General features: G+C 39.0%; 1 protein-coding gene across 3 annotated transcripts in view; it reads right to left on the bottom strand.

Moving 5' to 3' along the window:
- Positions 1–24,404, bottom strand: part of LOC105391859 (innexin shaking-B) — a 56,842-nt gene extending 32,438 nt beyond the window's left edge. The window contains exon 1 of one of the 3 annotated variants that reach the window (XM_011563420.3): positions 23,667–24,404. The gene's annotated coding sequence lies outside the window, so the exon portion shown is untranslated. The remainder of the gene's footprint in view (positions 1–23,666) is intronic. The other 2 variants (XM_011563418.3, XM_011563419.3) reach the window with 2 other exon arrangements.
- Between the last annotated feature and the right edge of the window lie 848 nt (positions 24,405–25,252).

Genomic DNA, 25,252 nt, shown 5'->3' with positions numbered 1-25,252 from the left:
ATTTTTTTTCTAGTAAGTCTCAAGGGATATGGATTTAAAACTAGTCATCTATTTTTTTTATTAAATAGATAATAATTAAAAAAACACCAGTCCCCGCGGTACGGATTTGTTATAGGAGAAGACTTTCCACCAATTTCGGCGTCGTATTTATCGTTAATTGAGGTACAACGACGTTTATCTGTCTATACATAACAGACCCGTGCAGCGGAGACAGGGTGTCCAAGAATGACAATGTCCCAAGATGGCGGCGCGGCGGACAGATCGCGCCTCCCGTTGCACATAATTTATGACTCCTCTAAATAACTGCAGCCCGACATATTTTGCAGCTGCAATGAAAAATCACTGAAACTTTACTCTATACTGACGAAAAATGTTTGAACGAGAGCTGTCTTGCAATCGGCACGTTTCATACAACGAGATAGAGTCGGGGTTCGCGCAGCAGCGCTCCGAAACTTAGTTTTTCGTCATATAGAGTGACCCCCTGGTTCTCAGTAAACAGATATATTTGAGACAGAAACGTAGGTACTGCGGAAAAGATAATTTTGGCTTTTGTACTGCTCTTAATTTGTACAACGTAAGACTTAGAATTGACCGGCAAATATTAGATTTTAGTCGTTGGGTGGTTCTGTGCACGGTCTAATTGCTCACACATGTATGTATCATTTGTTAATGTAATGTGTTTAGTCCTGGTCTAAAGCGGCTAACAGTTTCTTAAAAATAAAGCACGTAGCAAGCAATACGTATAAGAATGTTCCGATACAAAAACTATAATATAGAATCAGTTTGCGGCAAAAAATCAGACATGGAACATCTCACACACAGCCATCCGACCCTAAACTAGGCAGAGCCTGAAATATGGGTATCGAACGGCTGATATATGTATACATGTTATTAACACCCGAGTACAAATATCTGTCTTTAAACAAATATCTGCCACAGCCGGGAGTCGAACCTTCAGCATAGCAGTCAGGGTTACTAACCACTACACCATTCGGTCGTCTAAAACATCGCCAAAAAGCTAATCAAATAATTCAACATGGTAAACAGTGGGTGAGCCACGGAAGAGGCAACGCGTGAGTATTTCCGTCTGTTTAGTCTGAGCTCGGAGGCGGAGGTCTGCACTGCACTTGCAACACAAATAGCCACAAACGTACGAGTAATATTCGCTGTTGATCCCGATAAAAGTGATTCTGGTGTGTTACATTGCATACATTACAGATTAGAGCAGTTTGTAGTACCCGCCTTAAGAGAAAAGCCTATCGTGAGCGTCAGCTGCTTGGCGAAGAACAGACTGAAGTATTCAGAGCTACAAACCCCCAGTAGGGCAGTGGCATTCGAAGAAGAAGAAAATCTTTGTGGGGGAATGTCAATGTAGGTATTTATTTTATATTTTTATTTCAGATATTGAGGATCTATTGAAGTGCCAACGATGATTTACAAAATAAAAATAACTTGGCCAACTTAAACAAAGCTAAACTCAAATAAAAAAAATAAGGGAAAGCCAAAATTTAAAGCAACTTTTACCCCACTAGAATCTAGGTCATAGGTAGCAAATAAAGCACCTAGTGCCTCATTAGTTGATCTACAAAGCTCTGAATGGGGATCTCAATCTCTTTGCTGCGACGACATCGCGGCTACCTCGTGAACGGTGCTGGATGAGCTGGCAATATTTGTGGCGCAACTTTACAGATTGATAATATTTTTGCAGCCGTTTGAACACTAAAAGTAAAAAAAAAACGTCAGGCCGCCCGTTTTTTGATCCGTAGTCAACTTTAACCATTACTCAATTCAATTGTCAAGCACGACAGCTACATATACATTTTGTTGGTTTTTAACCAATTTATCTTTATATCAGGGTTGGAAAGCCGTGTGTGAAATATCACTAACTGCCAGTTTCAATTATAATAAATAAATAAATAAACTCTATCTAACGATGACTGGTAGGTTGTTACTTTCATTCGATTTTGACAGGTTGTAACTTTTAACGTGTCAAAATAGTATGAAAGTCATTGGTAGATAGAGTTATTGAAACTGACAGTAAGTAGATATTATTATTATTATTATCAAGCACCTCATACTATACCTATTCTAGAAATCCTAATTGCACAACAAAAGTGGCCAGTCCAAATGACGCGCTGGTTTGAAAAACCGACCCAAGTGCAGTCAACATTGGCATTTTATTAGCTCAGTGAAATACAACCACCATCCGAATACTATTCGCAGTGCCTTCACCCCGAGACACCATGGATCTTATTAATGCAGCTAAGCACTGCATTATATCCTCACAATAGCGAGAACTCCTTTCGTAGCAAATGAGAGGTGAAAAATTTACCACTGGCGATCGAAAATGTAGTCATGTAAGTTCAAGCTTGTCGCGCTTGTTTGAATGTTTACTAATAAATTACTTACTAAACTACAAAGAGATTTTTTTTTGTTATTTGTGTGGCTGCGTGACCGTTTTCCCGTACCGTAGAACGTATTAATTGATATATTTAAATCGGTAATTTAATAATTTTCTGTGGAAACAAAAAACAATCTTATCTCTTGGTACAATATAATTACAGGAAGTAATATTAGTCTACTTATCGAGGGAATAAAATTATATCGATGTATTTCATGTGGTTAAGCATTTTTTTCTAATTTTATCTTTATAGAAACCGTGAGCATTAGTGAGGAACAAGTTAACCAGATGTTTAGACTTTGACAAATTGGGACATGACGGAGTATTTAAAACATCCCGCTGGTATAAGTACGCACCGTATGCAGTACTGCTATATTGTATAGCGTTTTATTTACAAGTTTGAATGTGTTCTACTACTACTTTACAGCAGACTTCATATATTGAGGGTTCAATTCAGACATGAGAATGAAAGGTATAAAACTAGGGTCAGTGAACCACATCGATATTTCTTCCAATAATTGCATGTCTAGAAACATGATAAATAAAAATACGCAACGATGGTATTAAATAGCGAACTCACTCGCATTTTATCTACGGAACACGCGTAAAACAAGAAATAAGGATCATGAAAAAGGAGAGGAAGGAAGCAGGCGGTTGCTCCTCATAGAATAATAAATACAGATAATAGAGGCATTCTAGTATTCTGTCACATCGGTGGCGTGACGCCAAGGCGGGCCGGCGGGCCCATTCGGTCGTCGCGCGCTCAAGACAGCTATTTCATAATTATCATAAAATTTGTTACCGTATTAGCATTCCCGTTTTATGTCGTAGCGCGAATAAAAAGAATTACCGGAATTTGGTCGCCTTTATGTGCCACTTTGCAATGATTTGTTATGATGTGAGGATTGACAATTTTAATCTACGCTTGGCTATCGCACTGCATTCACAGCCATCTATATTTACATATGTATAGGTACTAACAGCATAGTATTATTTCGTGAAAATTTATGTTTTGAAAACCTACGGATATCCGTATCTCGCTCATTTCCATATACCCTCATCACTTGTTTCGCGCCCTTACACAAGCCTTATACTAGCCGAATGAAATCTGACTAATTCTGATGCCCCTTTCTATTTTGTTTTGTATAAACCTGTCCGTCAAATTATAAGGAAAAATCTTGAGAAAGAAGTGACGTTACTCATGATTCGATAAAGTATTTAGAGGGTAACGAGTTTATGTAGCGTCGTAGCACCGACAATAATGTCAGTGTTATAACTGTAGCAATTACAAGGCATAAATTCATTGAAAATAATTAATTAATCATTTGTTCGCCTGAACCTCCAGATCCTGTCCACCTTTTGTTCGTTTGTTTTTATTTACATTAATTCGTGCGATATGGAATAAAAACTACGTTCCAAAAAATACATATATTATTAATATTAGTAATATGTTTATTGCAACTATGTAAGTTTTACATTGATCTTAAAATTATGTACATAATGGTCCTTAACATAGTGGCCTGTAGTTAATCTAGGTAATATTATTCTAAGTTATAGAATGGATTAATAATAATAGCTGAAGGTAGACCTCCGACGATTTGACATAACATAATATATTCAGAGTTTACCGTCAAATATTATGTTATGTCAAATCGTCGGAGGTCTACCTTCAGCTATTATTATTAATCCTCCTCGATATCAGACCGGAAGCGAGGTGCCAGCGCCGCGATGCGCGCACACTAATCCCCCAAGTATAATGTCACAGCCTTGTCGCATGCTAAGCATGTGGTAAGTAAAAGTATATAAATAATCGATACTGGAACAGGACAGTTCTATGGGTTCACGTGAGCATTAGGAAGACGGGGAACATGCAAACCAATGTAAGACGATGGAGCCCCGATCGTTGCCTTGAGTCTAGGCTGATAATTATGATGTTAGGGTGTAAATTGTATATGCTCCTGGAGCATCCCTTTTACACACTGGTATATCTACTGAATGAAGAAACTTGGCGAATTATTTTATGACAAAATTTTGAGTTTGCGAGCTAAAAAGAGGTAACCTACAATAAAATTGCTAGATACATTTGGTTAGGTATAGGGGAGGAAAACGTATATCTAACGAGTTTCAAATAACTAACTACCTACTTTACTTTAACAAAAAAAGGATCCATGACAGCAATTTAGAGAAAACTGCATAAAAGCTGCAGGTTATTTTACTTCAATTTAATGGATAAAAGGGGAACTTTTATCCACGAGAATCTAAATAACATTTAATTACATAGCATTACAATTTTTTGGATTTTGACTGATATTGGCTGTGATCTGTGATATTTCAAATGATCAGCTAGGACAGCCTTACGCCCGGGGATTGCGTAGTACCTTTGTACGACGCATATAAGATACTCACTCGATTCGGGATATGGATTTACAATGCATAGCTCTCGCGTTAGGACCGGTGTTTATCACCTGGGAATACCCAGCTGACGCCAGGATCTGTACGGAATAATTCATTGTTTCATCTGAATTATCGGTTTCTTGAACTATGTATAAGGTGTAGAATTATTATGTAGGCCTATACATAGACTACTCACAATTAATTATATACTATATTTAATTAGCTAAAAAGCCCATGAAAACCGCCGTTTATTTATTTAATTAATATTTAATTAAATTATATTATATGAACGAATATAAGCGGAAAATGGGGCAAAAGGACTACATATATACCTACATAGGTACAACATATACCAAGATAGGTACCTACATAAGACGCACACTACAAAGCAATCATCGGCCGTTAGTAAACTCAGAGATTCGTAGTAAACAGGGCCACTGATGAAAGCCATACTATTTAACTTCTAAGAAACATCTTGATTCCTTTTTGTTTACATTGATTTTTGTGTTTCTTACAATAGAATCGTTTAACTATTGAGATAACAAAGCGATGGGAGTATATAAAGCATAGCTATCGGGTTGTTAATAAATTATCCCGGTGTAAAAGTCTTGTTTCTGAAAAACTAAATTACAGAATCGTCTGCAACAATATCAACAAAATCTGTCTGATCAAGTTTAATACCTACCACTATATTTACTGCGGCGATTTCCTTGTTACTTGTATAGAATTTATGAAAAAAAAAAACACACACACACTCACGCCTTGTACTAATGTACTCCCTTGCGGGGTAGGCAGAGGTGCATTGCTGCACCCACTTTTCGCCAGTGTTATGTTTTAGTCCCAATGTAATAGGGGGGATTGCCATTTTACGGGCACATCCAAGACCCGAGAACAAATATCTGTGTTTAAACAAATATCTGCCCCAGCCGGGAATCGAACCCGGGACCTTCGGCTCAGTAGTCAGGGTCACTAACCACTACGCCATTCAGCCGTAAAATAGTAGGCTCAATGGAAGCGAAATGCTAAATTGAAAATTAAAAATTGAAAATTTCAAGGCAAATTTTTCAATAGGCAGATAAACGTTATGTGACGATTAAAATTGTTACTGTCACTGTCTAATACAAACATTCAGACGCGACATCATCAGAATTATTTCCCAGATAACTTTTGTCTGGCTATTGAAAAATCTGCTCTTATTATAGTCATGAATTATGAAAACATTCACAACAAGATTAGTCCTAGTATACTGCAGTTACTAATTGTTCGCGCTTTTGCGTACCAAATTAAAATAATGTTTAAACGTGGCCGTATGCGGTTGCTGGCACAGACGCAGTATCTTCTGCTAAAAGTATTCAAGTTACTCTGTGGTTTAAGTTATTGCTTTTCCATTAATACAGTGAACTTATTTACCTAAATGCCTGTTTCACAATGTCTGTATATTGGGTACGTGTGGAATAAAAGAAATCTAACTGTCTAAAATGCTAAATTATGCTAATCTATATTATCATTTTTAATATAAATAGTTTTTTTTATGGACGCTGGAGTCCTAACATTCCTCTAAGACAACCCATTACCGTAGCTGTACAGATTACATAGTAGCTGTATATACAGTTACTATATACGGATATCCGTATATAGTAACGTTTAAACTTCTGTTACTCATCACCGGAACAAAATAAATGCTAATTGCCAACCAAGGGCACCAGTCCATCGCCCGGAGAACCCAACATGGATTTCATCAGGAATACGGCACATAACAACAACAAACCAGATGAACCACGAATATATAATGTAAATGGCGGTACATAGGTACTCGTATATTCGTCCGTCAGTACAGTTGCCAAGTATGTGCACGTCCATCCGTCCACGTCGATCAATGACTCCGAGAGAATCGATACAAACGATGTATCGAGCAGAATCGAAAATCCTTCGCTAATTCGCGTAAATCGACCGCGATTCGTAAACCTAATGATATCAAATGTTTACACGCACTTTGCTGATGCAATGTGTACTTTGATAGACTATAATTTCAGTTTGTTTTTGAATGTTTGCGGTTAGTTTAGTTAATAAATGGTGCTTTTGAAGTTTGGACTGCAAGTTTGCGGTGTTGGGGCAGTGTGTGATGAAATAGGTTAAGCTAGGATGATGATTATTGGAAATCAGCTCTTCCTAACTTTCAAAGTGGGGGTTTAATTCTGATGTGAATCACGATTCTTGTCGGAAAGCTAATTTTCCGGGATCGGCTGATGAGTCAGTACTCAATATGTAATGTTATCTTAGCGGATTTATTCTAAGAAGTGGTTAGATACAAATTACACCCGTGTTATAAACCTTACGTTATGTATGAGTAATGCCCGGTTACTCATGTACCTTTTGAAGAGCATAAGTGGGTGGTTCTATACCCCTATCCTTTTCTTGCACTATTATTATACAGGGTGTTGCAAAATTTCAGTTTCGGGCTTAGATATAACATGCTGCACATGTAGGTTTCGGCTTAGTATACCAATTTTGCAACATCCTGTATACCGACAGTGTACATAACATGAACAAATTTTACAGTAAGTAGGTACATCACTGTCATCTAAATTACGTAGGTACTATCAGCTTTGTTTCCATATGTTTGTAACTACATAATAATAAACGCGTCTGAAAAGAGCATGCGGTTCAAAGTAAGAAAACTGTTTCTAATCTGACCGATTCCCGTCAAAGATTTTCCACCAATCACAGGCCGTGATCCAGGGCCTCCCAGCAGTAACCTGAAGGTTAGCATGGAGCGCAAGATGCTGACGTCAAGACGTGACAAAACTTTTGCGTCATTCTCACTCACATTGCGCAGCTTCGAGAGCGAGAGCGACGGAAAACTTTAGTCACGTCTTGAGCCCCATGCTAGGCCTTCTGGTCGAGTACCCGAGTGTCCCTATGACGCGCACACCGCACTGCTCTCCAGAAATAGCCGCACAAGTAGGTTAATACCCGAATCTTTTTTGCCAAACGCCAGACGCGCGCCGCGTGTGTGTGTGTGTGTCGTACTCGACGGATGATGTACTCATTGTACTCAGTGTACTCATGATGAAGGAAAGGGGAGTTGACCGAATGATAGTGAACAAGTTTAAGGGTTGACAGTAGTTGACAGAGTAGGTGCCTGAGGAGATCCTTCTATCGTCTGTACGTGCTAATCATTTGGATGAATACCAGTAGGTAAATGAATGAGATGGCAGGCATAAACAGTAATGAAAATAAATTCATCCAACAGGCACAAGTCAAAGCATAGCTACTAACCGTGTTTCAACACTACACACAATATAAATGTTACCTATAGGTACAACTACAAAATGTGTACCTGGATTCGTACAACCTTGAATATGCTGCTACGGGCGTTCCCCCGTTCAAACACAACACTCAATAAATAATAGTTATTTCATAAAAAGCCGGACTTGACCCATTTTGAGGAGTAGACATGAATAGACGGAGTCCTACGCATTAGTCTACACAAACCAAATTGGTTTCGAAACTAATACATATTTATTGCCGTAATTAACTCAGACAAAAGGAAACGTGTTAAAATAAAAATTGTTTATGATTTTTATAATATGCCACGTCGGTTTCGAAATTGCTTACAGAAATCGTCATCACTAGTTTAGTTGGACAGAGCGGGAGTATATTGATGGGCGTATTTGTGTAAGATGTGAATGAATGAATTTGTAAAATCGCATACTTTTCATATTTTGGCGTGGTTTGGCCTCATGGAAAACTCTATCTTACGACTCTAGACTGAATCCTTGTATTCAACCATATAATAACAAGTACTAGTGCTGTATTCGTTATTCTATGATTAAACATACCGATTGCACAACAGTTTTTATCAATGTAGATTAAACCTCCAGGTCACTATAATATTCCATTTGTTGGAAATAAAACTGCAAATTAATATAATGACTCGAGAACGAAAATGAATTTATTAAATTTGATGGTTTAATATTTATAAATTGTTAATTTTAAATTAAGCTCAATAACTGAATTGAAAAGCTTACGTTAAATTTGTCACGAGCAAATTAATAGTTATTATAATACATAAAGACAATAATTTAGTAGATAGTTTAACATTATGTACTCGTTTATTATTTTATTTCTGTAAAGATATAGGTACAGAGTTAGTAAAGAGTTAATTTTACGAGGACAAAAAAATGACAAAGAAACTCCTAAGTGACAATTATGTATTTTTCTACGTATTGCTTAAGAACAATTATTTGTATGTTAGTAATTAATATAAATGTAATAAAAAGTCTTAAACATCTCGATGATAATAAAGTAAACAGATGTATTTCATGTTTTCAATACTCTGCGGTTATCGTAATAAAGCTCTCATAGTCAATATAGCGGGCTTCGAATGTTATTTGAAATAACACAATGAAGTCAGTTTTTTATTAATATTTTAAGTCTAGGTATTACTAGTAAATTTATTACTTCGAGAAAATAAGAGTTCATAATGTTAGAACCAGCTCAAATACATTCTCCTTTCTAATTCAAATTAACTTGTTACGATGCGACCCTTTTTACAAATTACCTAAATAAATAAATCCGTATGTACCTACTAAAAGTAAAACATCTGATTCGTCTGTCAACTTTTACAACTAAACGACTCCTGTCACATATTCAAAGAAACAAAAAACAACTAAATATATCTTCAACAAAATCTTCGTTTTAAAAGTGTCAACAATAAATTAATGAGGAACACGAATAGGGAGGTGGACGGGAATAGCCCGGCCGTAGCGTAATCGACTCATAGATTTCTATTTAAAATTTCTCCTTTTGTCAGAGTCTGTTGATAGGTTTACTTGTGTATAACGTATAACGTAAAGAGTTGCTAAACGGACTTAAATTGAGCTTTCTTTTCTTATACTTATTTTAAGTTTGCTTTTTGTCTGTCTCTTTCTGTCCGTATACTGTCAAAGAAATGCAGGTATATATTTAAGGTCAACATTAGCTTAAAGTTCCTTTCTGCAACTCGGCGTAAGTCTAGTAAATGAGTAAGTAGGTAGTTTCAATGTAATAAAATTACGCTTCAAACAGACATTGCTTCCCAGCATTATTATGAACGAATTGTCGAATTGCTAATTACATTAACTAGGTATAACAGACTCTTAATGATCTTTTTGGCGAGTCTGGTGGAATTATAGCCGGTTCGCTAACAGTTACTGAGCAAACACTTCATAATGGTAGGTAACTAGGGGGTCACTCTAAAATACTCGACAAACGAACGAACCAAAATTTTCACACTTCGAAGTTTCGGAAAAGTTCGTTGGCCTCTATCTCATTGCTTGTGTGACAATTCTCGTTTATTTATTTATTATAGGTAGATACACCAACAGCATACATATTATTACAGTTTTTAAAGATACGTTCGTTCGTTCGTCAAATTAGAGAGTGACTATACTGTATTCAAACAATATACTATTCTTCTACAGGACCATTTTTACCGTGATCCTTGTTTATGAGTTGCCCCTTAAAAAGGTATATTTTATGTTAAAAACGTTCTTCAACGATATAAAGCATTTAATTAGTAGGTAATTGGCATTGGTAGGCATTGATCCTGAAAGTTTACCAAACAAAATACTATTTTAAAATTTATGTTATACTTTTTTTATCAGAGCCTTGTTTTAGATGCTAATCTTTGATCGCATCTCCGCTTATCTCAACGGGTCACTCAAGTGGCCCTTATTGTTTTTAAAAGGTTCCAAAATTCCCGCTCAAGTGACTATGGACTTCTCATTCACGACCAAAACGTGTCAAGTAAAGAGAAAAAATGGCAGCCAAGTGACGTCACATGGCACGCACAGCGGAGACAAAATATAAATTATAAAACATAACATTAACTTTTTAATTAATTAATCTATTAGTAATGATAAGTGTGTACGATTCAATATCGCACATTTTTATGTTGCTGACTTAGCAACCTACGTTGCCGCGACTTGCGACACACACACTTAGCCATAATTTTATATTATTATAATTAGAGTACGAACAGCTACCATAGAGAGCAGTCGCCACCTATAACATAACTTGTGTTTACGTCAATAAACGGCCATATCTGTGAATCTCGATCTTTCTACTCTCAAGCCAACTCAACTCAACTATAACTTCAAACTATCAAGCAACTTAACTTCTCAATAGTGTACAAACTGTACATTATTTTTGGTCCTTCGAAAGTGAAACTGAAACCAGTGACCGGCGATTAATTCTTCGTGAGTGAAAACACCCGTGGAGAAGAAAAGTGGTCCTGCATAACTTATCAGGTATCTTAGCGTTTATCCTATCTGGTGATAGCGGATCGGTCTGGCTGGCCTTCCACAAGCGGACCTCCCCAGTCAGATTGAGAAGTCGCACATATTGCCGGGGCGGAGACTGCGCTGAGGACCTTCAACTGACCACTTCTGAGAACTACAACGGATTCGTAACTGCGGCTGCCGTTGCTGTGAAAAATTAGAAGTAAGAAGACTGTAAACTACAGCTTCGGGTCATAACAACTTTGAACTTGAAAACTTCAACTAAGGTAACTACCTACTATCCAACTACAACTTCAACATCGCCATGTCTCAATCAACTATCTCCAATCTGAAGCTTCAAGAGGAATGCTTCGAAAAAATTAAAACTTTCTGCTCTAACTATAAAAAAGACAAGCCATCTGTGAAGAATCACGCATACCTAAAGAAACGGTTGCCGATTCTAGAAGACTACTGGAATAACTTCGCCGAGCGCCACGTCATCATCGAAAAGGAGTTTCCTGACAAAACTATCAACTATTACTCCGATGACGTGTTTAACAAAACTAAACTACTTGTTGAAACAATAAGATCTGACATGATGAAGCAACTCCAGCGCATTGAGGAAGTAAACCGAACTGTGAACTTTGATTTATCCGACATAATAACGGATGAAATGGATACCAGCATCCAGGACCTACTCACCAAACAACATTGCCAATTTCAAGCTTTGGATCGCGCGATGGCCAAAATCAATCGCGAGACCTCTACTGAAAAATGGGTTTTGGAAGATCAACTGTCTACTCTGAAGTCCAAATGGGCCCCCATCGACAAGCTACACTTAGATATTCAAGCTCAACTGAAAGGTGAGGACAGAGAATATGAAAACATGTTCTTTGATATCGAAGATAAATATGACGAAACTCGCAAAAGAATCAGCAGCAAGATCTGGACTACCACACACTATGAGAAGACGGTGCCCCGTATGGAAATCCCTGAATTCTCTGGAAACTATAGTCAGTGGGTGTCATTCAAGGATCTATACATAGAAACAGTTCACAACAACCTCGTCTAGACTCGTCCAGCACCTAACTATCAGCGCCGAGAACTACGAGTCATGCTGGGAACTCCTGCTCCAGCGCTACGACAATCTACGCTCTCAATTTACTTCATATCTCAACGCGATCACGAACTTACCTGTCATACAACAGCCGGACGCATACAATCTCAAAAGGATGCATGACGTCATACAAGAAAGCTTAAACGGACTAGCCAACATAGGCATCGATACCGTCGCCTCTGGTCCAATTATCTCCCACCTTATGTACCAAAAACTCGATGACAAAACTTTGGATGAGTACATAATGGAAATACGCGAGCCCAGACAGGTGCCCAACTTAGAAGAACTTCTTCATTTCCTGGAAATAAAATTCATGGCATACGAAACTAAGAAAAAATCTAAGAAAGAAAGCAACGTGAGCAAATCATCATCAAATAACTTCAACTTTCGTCCAAAACAATCATTCAATAAAACGTTCACTTCGAAAAAACATAACTACGAGCAACATAATACATTCTCAAACTCATATTTCACGGTTCACGGAAAGTGCCCATGCTGCGACGAAAATCACGTGCTCATGCAATGCCCCACGTTTGTCGGCGCGGACACAGCACAGCGCAACAACATTGTCGCAAAACTGCAAGTTTGTAAAAACTGTCTATTTAGCCATGGAAAATCAGAGTGCAAATCAACTAAAACTTGCAAGGAATGTAACATGAACCATCACACACTGTTGCACAATCCCAACTGGGTGAGGTCTACTCCGGTAAACAAAAATGAAAAAGGCAACTTTAACCAACAACCAAGAACTTCTGGCCAGCAGCACCACACGCGACCTTCGAGCGCCAACCACCTGTCCAGTAAAGAAGTAGAAGTACTGCTGACTACAATTCAACTTAAAGTTAAATCAGCTGACGGAAACTACGTCATACTTCGAGGTCTCCTAGACCAAGGTTCTCAAGTGAATCTTATAACTGAAAATGCTGCCCAACTTCTCAAACTACAAAGGAAAAAACTACATGCAACTGTGTCCGGAGTAGGGTCAACAACTGCTGAGGACTGTAAAGGAAGCCTACAATTATCATGCAAATCAATTCACTCCGACTATACCTTTGAGATCGATGCAATTATCTTGCGAAAACTAACTAATAACTTACCGACCGCAACATTTGAAAAACAAAACTGGCCGCACATTGAGAACCTCTGCCTGGCGGACCCCCGCTACAACATCTCCCGCCCGGTGGACCTGCTGCTGGGCGCCGGCGTGTACTCCGACATCATGATGGAGGGCATGCTGAAGGGCGGACTAACTGCACCTATTGCGCAACAAACGCAATTAGGATGGATCTTATGCGGAAAACTACAAACTCTTAACTGTCACGTGACACTCGTAAACCTAGAAGAGATAACCAAGTTCTGGGAAACTGAAAATATTCAGAATGAAAACAAAGACCTGCCGAAAGATGATCAATGCGAAATCTACTATCAACAAACTGTACAACGAGAATCAAGCGGAAAATACACCGTAAAAATGCCTCTGATCCCCGATGCTGAAGAAAAGCTCGGAAAATCTAAAGCAATAGCTACTTCTCAATTTCTACAACTGGAAAAGAAGTTAGAAAGAAACAAAAAACTCGCCATGATGTACAGAGAGTTCATCAAGGAATACATCGAACTGGGCCATATGACGTCATCAACTTACACTCCTTATAAAATGCAATGCTATCTTCCGCATCACGGCGTCCTGAAAGAACACTCAACTACCACTAAACTAAGGGTGGTGTTCAACGCTTCTCAGAAAACTTCGAGTGGCTATAGCCTAAACTGCCTACAAGAAAAAGGCCCTAACCTACAAAAAGACATTCAAGCACTGATCTTAAGATGGCGAACTTACAAATATGCTTTTACAGCAGATATCGAAAAAATGTATCGCTGTATTGGAATAGCTGAAGATCAGCAGAGTCTGCAGAAAATCATATGGCGAAACTCGCCCAATGAAAAATTCCAGGAGTTCCAGATGTGTACCGTGAGTTATGGTCAGAAGAGTGCTGCATGGCTTGCACTGAGAACCCTGAGGCAACTAGCATCCGACGATCAACACAAATTCCCGGAAGCTGCAGAGATACTACAAAACGAATTTTTCGTTGACGACCTCGTCAGCGGCCACAACTCGCTGGAACAAGCGCTGAAACTACAGCAAGACCTCATCAATCTCCTCAAGGGAGGTGGGATGAACCTCCGCAAATGGACCAGCAACCATCCTGCTCTTCTCGAGAACTTAAGCGACAACCAAAAATCAACAAAACCGATGTTCGATTTCAAAACTGAAGAATCAACAAAAACTCTCGGACTAGGCTGGAACCCAAGCGCCGATACATTCTTATTCAACTGGAACTTTCAAGAAAATAAAGATGACATAACAAAACGCTACCTACTCTCAGAAATATCGCAACTCTATGACCCGCTCGGATGGCTAGCACCGATCACTGTAACTGCAAAACTGTTATTTCAACGAGTGTGGGTGGATAAACTAAACTGGAATGATAAATTACCTACTGAAATCCAAAAAGAATGGAGAAAACTAAAAAACGAACTTCCTGAAGTCAAAAACATCAAACTAAACAGATGGATCGGCGGAACAGGAGACATTGACCTACTGGGTTTCTGCGACGCAAGCGAAAAGGCATTCGCTTGTGTCGTGTACAGTCGAGTTCAAGATGAAAACGGCCAAGCGATTATCACCCTACTCGCAGCGAAGACAAGAGTATCGCCCCTTAAGCAAAAAACCACGCTGCCGAGGCTAGAACTAAACGGCGCACTACTGCTATCTCAACTTATCGAAAAAACTATGGAATCGCTGACTAACAGAAACGTCACCGTCCAGGCGTGGTGCGACTCGCAGATCGTGTTGGCATGGATACAAGCCGACGCATCTCGCTGGGAACCCTACATAGCTAACCGAACTACAAAAATCAAGGCAATCATACCTGCTGAAAAATGGAACTACATAAAATCAGATGACAATCCAGCTGACTGCGCGTCACGAGGACTGTACCCAAGTAAACTCAAGAAACATGACCTCTGGTGGGACGGACCTCAGTTCCTGCGTGACACTGATGAATCTAATGTCCAGAAGACATTGAATTGCTTGTACACCACAGAAATGGGGCAAGTAAACACAACTGAACTCAAGACATCTCCAAAATCAGAACTAAATAATAACTTCACAAATGAGCTATTAAACAATAACAGTTCATTGGCGCATGTAACTCGAGTCACCGCGTGGGTCGCCCGCTTTAGTGCGAACGCACTTAATAAGCAGCCGCGAGCGGGCGCCTCATACCTAACTGCGGCCGAGCTTATCGCTGCAATGGAAATAATAATTAAATGCGAACAGCGCGTGGCTTTTGAAACTGAATACAAACAACTAAGTAAGAAAGAACCGATCACAAGCAAGAGCTCCATCTACAAACTGAATCCATACTTGGATGAAAAGGGAATCATTCGGGTTGGTGGAAGACTCAATAAATCCAGCCTATCACCTGAGATGAAAAATCCAGCAATACTTCCAAAAAAGGGAAGACTAACTGAACTCGTCATCGATCAAGCTCATGCTAGAACACTTCATGGAGGAGCTCGACTCACTCTAGCACATATCCGACAGAAATTCTGCATAATCAGCGGAAACAGAACTGTCAAGGCCCAACTACGTCATTGCGTACGATGCCATCGATTCAAACCAACTGAGAACGTTCAACTCATGGCTGACCTGCCTCAACAAAGAACCTCCCCGTCTCGACCCTTCACTCACACGGGTATGGACTTCACAGGTCATGTCGACGTCAAACTGAACAAGGGGAGGGGCGTGAAGACTTCAAAAGGATACATCGTTATCTTTGTGTGCATGGCAACAAAGGCCGTGCATATGGAACTGGTCTCCGACCTTACAACTGAAGCCTTCCTTGCAGCATTCCAAAGATTCTGCCACAGAAGAGGGACGCCAAAGCATTGCTATTCCGACTGTGGAACTAACTTTATCGGAGCATCAAAAAGACTGAGAACAGAGTTCAATGAATTCAAGAAAGAACTAGCTCCAGAATTCTTCACTGAGATTGGAAAAATGGAAGTGGAATGGCACTTTAACGCACCGGCCTGGCCAACAGCTGGCGGTGTGTGGGAAGCAGCTGTGAAATCTGCAAAGTACCACCTGCGGAGAGTCCTAGGAGACCAAAAGCTAACTTATGAAGAATTCCTAACATTGTTAACTCAGATCGAAGCCTGCCTAAACTCAAGGCCACTCTGCCCCTTAACTGAAGACCCTGAGGAGTTCTACAACTACCTAACACCGGGACATTTTCTAACTGGAAGTCCGACACTGTCACTACCACTATCAGACTACAGTGACGATAGAAACATGAACTTACAACGCCGATGGCAACTAACTGAACACATGGCTCAACAATTTTGGAAAAACTGGTCAACTGACTACCTACATCTTTTACAAACACGTTGTAAATGGAATAAACCAACCACTAACATCAAAGAAGGAGAGATTGTGCTTATCAAAGAAGATAACTTACCTCCTGCAAGATGGGCACTAGGCCGAGTGCTGAGAACACATCCTGGCACTGACGGCCGTGTGCGAGTAACTACTCTGAAAACCAAAAATGGGATCATGAAACGGCCGATAACAAAATTATCCCCGCTTCCGATTGAAACATCATCAGCTGAATCTGAAAACAAAACTGAAAAGAATGATCAAGGTCAAGACCAACAAATACCTCCTGAAAACTCAAAAACTAAACCAAAAACATCAAGCTCAAAGATCGGAAGGGCCTTCGTGTATTTATGTACACTATTAACATTGTGTTCCGGTACCTACGGCGAAGAAACAATAACAAGCGCTCAGATTACAAGCTTTGAATCCGACCGCCCTGTGTATTACGACACAGTTGGTAATGTCCAGATGATACATGATGAGTGGATTTTACTAATGTATTGCAACTTAAGTAACTACTGGGATGGAATGGGAAGAATTAAAACTTACTTTACCCGACTAAATGATCTATGCGAGAAAACTGACCCGAGGTACTGCACAACGACACTAAATCAACTTCAAAACGAGATGGAACTATTGGATCATTATAACAGCATCCTCCTCTCACCTAACTATCACCTCATGAAAAGGAAAAAGCGTGGCCTGATAAATGGAGTCGGCTACGTGGCGAATAGCCTGTTCGGTGTCCTTGACCAAAGGTTCGCGGACAAATATCAAGAAGATATTAAAACTATGCAAAATAACCAAAACTATCTCTTACAACTCATCAAGAACCAGACATCTATCGTAGAACTAGAAAACACTATACTGAAGAAAAGCGAAAAGAACATACAAAAGCAGTTTTCCATAATAGACGACTACATGAAACAAACTGACGAGAACATTGCTAAGATTGAAACTCAATTAGAAGAAGTGATGGCCTCGAACTACTTCAACTCAGCATCTCTAGCGGCTTTCCTACTCATGAACAGCCTACGAAGAGTACAGGAATTACTATTTGATTCCGTCACGAGCATCTACAAAGGGCATATGAACGCAGAGCTCCTCTCTCCAACTGAACTAATTAATCAACTGCACAAAATATCTGGACGCCTGCCTAAATCTCTATCACTACCGCTGGAGAACATCAACGATGATATCAAAGATTTATATCAACTACTCTACGTGAAAGCACGAATAACAAACAACTACTTTCTGTTCGAGATACACATTCCATTGATAACTGACGAAGACTTCATATTACACAGAATTATACCTATACCGATAAGAACGGAAAATGGAACGGGAATGGTGCAACTTAGCTCAAACTACATCGCTGTGGATTTAAAGAGAAATAAATTCATAAGTTTATCATCAGAAGATATGCAAAAATGTACTCAACTGAAACAAGGAACTTACACATGCGACAAAAACTTACCAGTATTAACTCTCAGCGATAACAACGCCCCGTGCGAAGCAAAACTGCTAGCGCAGCAACAGCCATCGTCATCGCCGTGCGTCACCGCCGACACGTCATGCAAAGATGCTTGGACAGAACTACACGCACCGAACAGCTGGCTCACGGTGTGCTGCGATACCTGCACTCTACGAATAATATGTAACAATGACGTCACTACACACGTCATCACTACACCAGCAATAGTATCACTAGCCCAAGACTGTGTGCTACAATCAAAGGAATTAACCATATATTCGCATAACATCTACAATACTAAAATGATTATGGGATTGAGCTTCGACCGACTGCCTACATTCAACAAATCTATTAACAAGATTGTCAACTTTCGACACGACAAGAAGTCGCTAACTGCACAGCTGCTGAATGCAGACCCGGGTGTGGAAGAAATCGACAAGCGATTGGCTTCTCAAAAGATACATGAGACTTCACTCCCAGCTTCAGTATCAAGCCACGACTTACATCAAAATGTGATAATATACACCATGATGGGTACACTGATAACTATCATTACCGTATGGACAATAAATAAACGTTGTCCCATCCGCTGCAAAAGGACCGAGCCAGAGATGACAAGAAACAATGCAGCGGACTACAACCAGGGAGACCTGGAACTCCAGCCGGCGCCCCCGCGCCCGCGCCCCCGCCGCGTGCCCCCGCACGCCGCCGCCGCCGCCGCCGCCGCCTGCAAGCAACCCGAGCCGCGGCACCCGGCCGTCTATGATAACGTCGTCTTCGATTTTGATGACTTACTTTAAATTTAATAACTTACTTATAATTTTTATACTTACGAATTCTTTGCTTTGTAATGGCACTGCTCACTATACTTTAACTTTTATTTTTAACTTAGATATTTTTCTCATCTTTTGGGGTTGCCAATATGTACGATTCAATATCGCACATTTTTATGTTGCTGACTTAGCAACCTACGTTGCCGCGACTTGCGACACACACACTTAGCCATAATTTTATATTATTATAATTAGAGTACGAACAGCTACCATAGAGAGCAGTCGCCACCTATAACATAACTTGTGTTTACGTCAATAAACGGCCATATCTGTGAATCTCGATCTTTCTACTCTCAAGCCAACTCAACTCAACTATAACTTCAAACTATCAAGCAACTTAACTTCTCAATAGTGTACAAACTGTACAAAGTGGCAAAAGTGAAAAAACTGCAATTAACTTATTAGATAGAAGAGCGGTACGTACATATATTACGTATGCAACTTAAAAGGAAGTAAGTATACTTAAATGCTTATTATGACATTACCCGCTCTACATCTCCCGTGCCATGCTACCCTGGTACATCATTCAAGACGCCTAACAGGTCTTCAGGGAGCGACTACCAGCTCTGTTGACATGCTGCCTGATGACAAAGGAGCCTCCACTACAATACACAAAACAGCAAGCCCCACGTCTGTTTAATGTAACTTAATAAACAAACACACAATAAGAAAATGTGACTTCAAATGTAGGTCAGTATTTTTTAATCTGACAAAATGTATTTATGCTGTAAACAGTGGTACCTGCTTCTGTTTGTAGTGATGTTTTGATTTATTTCGAGTGTAAAAAAGTGTTTATAGTTCATTAATATGATTCATTAAGGTCCTCCCTGCAATGTTTGTTTTGCGTGCCCTAAATAATGCCACTTGGTTCTGTGATCTCAACCTACGAATAAGTTAATGTAGTTACTATTGAGTTTAATTAACTGTATAAAATTTGTGTAAGAAACCTGAAAGTAGGAAAAGGGTACTGGCAGCCCAAGATCATTTGGTGGTAGATATAGGAAAAGTTTGGGACATCTATTGGAACTAAGATAGGAAGCCTGATTTGACAGAAGGCCGAGCACAGAATGATGTAGAGCTCCTTGGCAGAAGCCTACATAAAGTCCAGCAGAAGACAATGATTGGCTTATAAATGCAACATTGTTAATATTTTCAAAGTCAAGAAAAACTTAAAAATAACACTATATACGGCCCAAAAAGCCAAGCAATTAAAAGCGTGCGAGGCTGAAAAAAGCAGAAATGAAATCCGAGATTGCTCCGCGCTATTGTTCCTCAAAAATCTTAGGAAAGCGATCGGCATGCATGAGAACTCTACACGCCTACTGCCTGGACGTACAGTCGACAAAAAAGATCTAAACCCACCCCCAGCGCAAACAGCTTGATAGGTGGAAGGTACATGAATAAAATAACATGTAATAGCTATGCACCCATAAACAAGCTACATTGATTAATTATTTTTTTGCCATCTATATCACCCTTCGGAGCATAGAACGTGCATAGAACGGTGCGGAGTCGATGCTTCAGAGGATCTTAAAATTAAATAACGTAGCATATGTACTATATATTATCTTTTGTGTATCTAATCGAATAAAATATAAGTAGATTAGATACATATATATCTGTATTGCCTGCCTGTGGGGTAGACGAGTTCTCGAGTGGAGACCACGAACAGGCAAACGCAGCGTGGGACGCCCTCCTGCCCGCTGGACTGACGACCTTAGGCGGGTGGCGGGTAGTGGTTGGATGAGGAAGGCCGAGGACCGAGTGTTGTGGCGCTCCTTGGGAGAGGCCTATGTCCAGCAGTGGATGATTATTGGCTGATGATGATGATGATGATGTATTGCCTAAATCTATTATTTATTAAAATATCCGATTTATAAATGCTTGTACATTTATTTTGCGAGGAGAGTTCCGCGTTCGTCGATACCACATCGCCGGTCGAGTTACTTCAGAAGTTCAACTTACGTGAGTATTTATAGTTGGGCTCGTTTTACTTCTATTTACACATGCATTTCTATTTGGAACGATTAGAATCTAAAGTGAGTGTCTGCGTCGTTATATTTATCCTCAGACCAATAAAAGCAGGTGTTATAAGTAAGTAGGTACATGCATCACAGCCGCAGTAATAAAAGGGACAAGTCAAAATTGTTGTGGTTTGCAGTTTGGAACACAAAAACTCCGAAGTTTCCGATTTTTTTTGTATATTGCTAAAATAACTACTTATTGTGTATATCAGTGAGACTAGCTTTGATGCGTTTTTGTTTAATACATCTGTACTGAACTCAAAAATTTCATCAAAATCGGACAAGACGTGGCAGAGTCACAGCCAAATTGATTAATATTGAAGTTATGTTAAGATCGGTAAGGCTATTTGCTTACGAGTTTCAGTACAATGTAAACTGAAGAAAGAACTAAAGTTGGACTTACATTGACTCCAGACATGTTCAGTAAGATTCACTCTTTTTGTGACCGATCGTTATTAAAACTTCTAATAGGTACGTTTATTATTATGGCAGTAAGTACTTAATATAATTTCAGCAACAAATAACAGTTTATTATCACCATGAAGCTTTTTTCCATGAGTTGATATCGGTATGTATAATCTCCCTGGCCATAGAGGTTCGTAATTAACATAACAGCAATATCATTATATCCATCAAAGATGGCGTCCATTGACCATCAATCGGGCTGCGCGCCGAACGATGGAGTTCCAAATTTGAAAATAGCGCGGGTGAGCCGTTCGGAAATGGGGTTGGTAATGTGGCCATTTTGTCTCCCTCAATGCGTCCGAAAACGGAGACCTAATGCCTCTTTACACGCTGGCGAGGACATTTTAACGTTTAGAAACTTTTTATGCTTGTTGCCATCATTAATATCGCCAGAGCTGTGCGGTAGCGATTGATTGGCATCGTAATGTCCAGGTTATGTGTCATAAATGCGATGCGTACACAGACGCCATAAAACAGGCTGATCCCAGAAGTAAATAAAAAGATGTGTGGGAACATCCGCATGTCGTTGGAATTTGGAATACAATGAGAACTAGAATATACTTATTCAAGTTTAGAATTAAGGAAAAGCTCTACCTACGTTATATGGCAGGGTAGTGGGTCTGAAGGAGATGAAGTAGCGGGGCATGGCTACTGATAATATATACATACAGGATGTTGCAAATGTGGTATAGCCTCCTGACACCTGGCGTGCTATGAGTAGGACATTGAAAAAAAATATAGTATATAGTTTAAAAATACCTATATTAAAAGTTTTATGGAGTATCCCTGTTATTCCTTTAAAGTTTTATAAAGTACCTATCCCTTAAACAATTTGTTCTTTGACAAAGTGACAAAACAGTTCAGTTGTAAATTTTTTTATTTTTTTTATTTAATAACAGTGTTTACATTTATACCTCTCGGGGTCAGGAGGATAGGTACTAAGGCGAAAGGGGTGATTCAAGAAGTCAATCTAATCAATATTTGTTCATTTTCCACACGCTGTAGAAGCATAGAATTACAAGTACAGTAGTACTCGTTATTCTATGGTAGAAGCTATAGTATATTTCATTGAAAAAGTCATCGGTAATTATTCAATTACACTGTACAAAACAATATCTTTGTCATGTATGATTAAATTCTGCCTACGGCAACAGAGAATATTATTTATTTATTTTATACAGGATGTTGCGAAAGTGACTTTTTAAACGTAAGTATTCATTTTTAAACATGTTTCCTAAAGTTGTAGTAGGATCAGAGTGACTGATCTATGTCACCAAATTTGATGACAGTATTAACGTTGGAGGATAATATCAGACAGTAAACTTTCTTAGCAGATGCTCAAGTAATTATAGTATAATATACCTGCAATACATGCATGCCAAATTTTACTGCATATTTACTATAGACGCAGTTAGAAAATATATTTTCCGTATACAAACAAAGTATAACTCATAATTCTGAGCAACTTTGGACGCACTTTGAAATACTTTTGGAAATTCCAATTTTGCAACATCCTGTATAATGTTTGCACTGATTACTAACGACTGTTTTATATCGCCACGGGCACATAATGATAATAATCAGTGGCCGACGGGCTCGCCGGTATTGGGTCAACATTGTCCAACCGCCCGCGCGGAATACGCATCTCTGACTCACTCAAGTAATCTGTAATGTTGGGGCACACTGCTGTAAATACTATGAGAAAAGATGCTGGCCGGTTGTAAATGTACAGTTTAAAAGTAAGTTGTTTTAGTTTTTCAATTTAATCACTCTGACACTGGTACTTATAAAAACATTGGACGGAAGAGATCATAATAATATTGTAAAGTTTTCTCGAATGTGTGATAATCATATTTCAGGCAACAAATTGTGGTGCAATAAACATTTTGTTAAACTAAGAAGTACACAGTCAAGATAAGCACTGTTTTCATTGAGTCATCTCTTCAGTCACCTGAAATAATGTTGGGTTTACCGCTTATCTGTAGTTATAAAACTTACACAAAAGTTTCTAAAGCATGTCTGGATTAAAGAATGCTGGCCACTTATGTCACGTTTTGAATTTAGAATGGTCACTAAACGTGTTTGTGGAAAAAACAGAATGTTTTCACAGACTGTAATAGCATTTTTGCGGTTTACGCTCGGCTCGTTTAAAAGCTGTTAAAGAGTTTAAAGCAAGACCAGCGCGGGGCGGTATCTGCCCCTTTTTTCAGTGAGATAGGGTTAGATGAGAGGTGTGTGCGTAATGGGGTGATAATACGTGTCGTCGTCAGCTTTCGCCGAAGCTCCAATTATCCGCCGCTTTTGTCATTAACCTTCGAGGTGCTCCGGTTTCGGATCGGCAACGTTTTATTTTTGAAACACGGTTACACGCCGTCGGGATGTCGGTCCGGACGTGCCGGCCACGTCGGCCACGCTGCACACTCACTGGGGCCACTGAACACCGGTCTGATGGTGGAGGTACGTCACTGCACACGGGTTGGACGAGGATCGTGCGATGTGTCGGGATGTGGCGCGGCGGGCGCGGCGGGCGGCGGCGGCGGCGCGAGCGTGTCGACTGCCCGGCCGCACTCAAACTTTCTTACGCTAAATACATACACCCGATGTGCATTCTATTTATACGTACTAAGTTGAGCGGGCCGCACGCGCCTGCAGCTAAGGCATATCCTCCATTAATATTATAATAACAGTTATCAGGTCGACCGCCTTAATCATATTGCGGCACCGACTTGTGCCGATCTCCTGTAATAATACAACCAACAGTATTAATACACTGCTCCGTTCGCACCACGCTATCAAACAAACTTGAATTTGTTTTGTGTTTATTGAGTTTTCTGTAAAGTGTTCGTCTATGAACTAATACGTTGGAAGGGCTCCAAAAATAATAGATAATACGTTACTTTTATGATGATCTTGAGAGTTTTGACGTTGTCTTAACACTTAACACATCTATTCGGAGTTAAAAGAAATATAAGTTAATAGATTGTTTTATAAATTATATTTTGTCATAATCAATATGAAACATGCGCATTCAGTTTATTTATCGACATTTTAAATAATTTATCATAATTGAAGTTCGTAAAGAAATATAACTTATTTATTGTATGTTCCTTTACGTACAAATGATGTAAAAAATAATATTTTGTATAAAACACACAAATTATTATTATGATTTCATTGAAATAAACAACAATTATATTTAGATTAGTGTACTTAGTCTTAGGGCGTCTTGCATAACAAAGTTAATCAAAATTAAACCTATGACCTCTTGCTCTGACATTATACTGTCAGAGCAAGAGACAAACTATTTAATTTTATTTAACTTTGTTATGCAAGTCACAGTTAATGTGTGTGTTATATAATAACAAATCGTTTCCCTATAACTTCTATAATTTCAAAATTAATTTGTAAGTAGGCAACTTGCACAGGTAATTCTACGACAATGGCACAGATGTCTAGTGAAATGACACAACACTACATCAAGCGGCTCGTGGGCTCGTAGCATCATGTCTACCTACCTTTTAAAGCTGAAATGAATACAGTCTAAAGAAAAAACATTTTACAGCATAATACGTATGTACGAGTTACTTAACATGGTTTATACGAAAGCAGTACCTATGTATAATAATTATGATGTATGTATTGTACAATGTCTATACTGTATTCATTTTTATTTGGCGTAAAAGGTAAACAATATTTGTGTGTTTTTTATTTTTATAAAAATACTATTAAACAAATAAACTATAGCCAAAATAAATGGAATAATTACGAAATCAATAATTTTTGCTTGTAAGTATTTCATTTGTCATTATGTTTTATTTTATAAGTTAGTTTTCAAATTAATTC

This window comes from Plutella xylostella, chromosome 15 (genome assembly GCF_932276165.1).
Source record: "Plutella xylostella chromosome 15, ilPluXylo3.1, whole genome shotgun sequence".
In the NCBI taxonomy this organism is placed as follows: Eukaryota; Metazoa; Arthropoda; class Insecta; order Lepidoptera; family Plutellidae; genus Plutella; species Plutella xylostella.
This window is presented reverse-complemented; position numbering and strand designations above follow the sequence as displayed.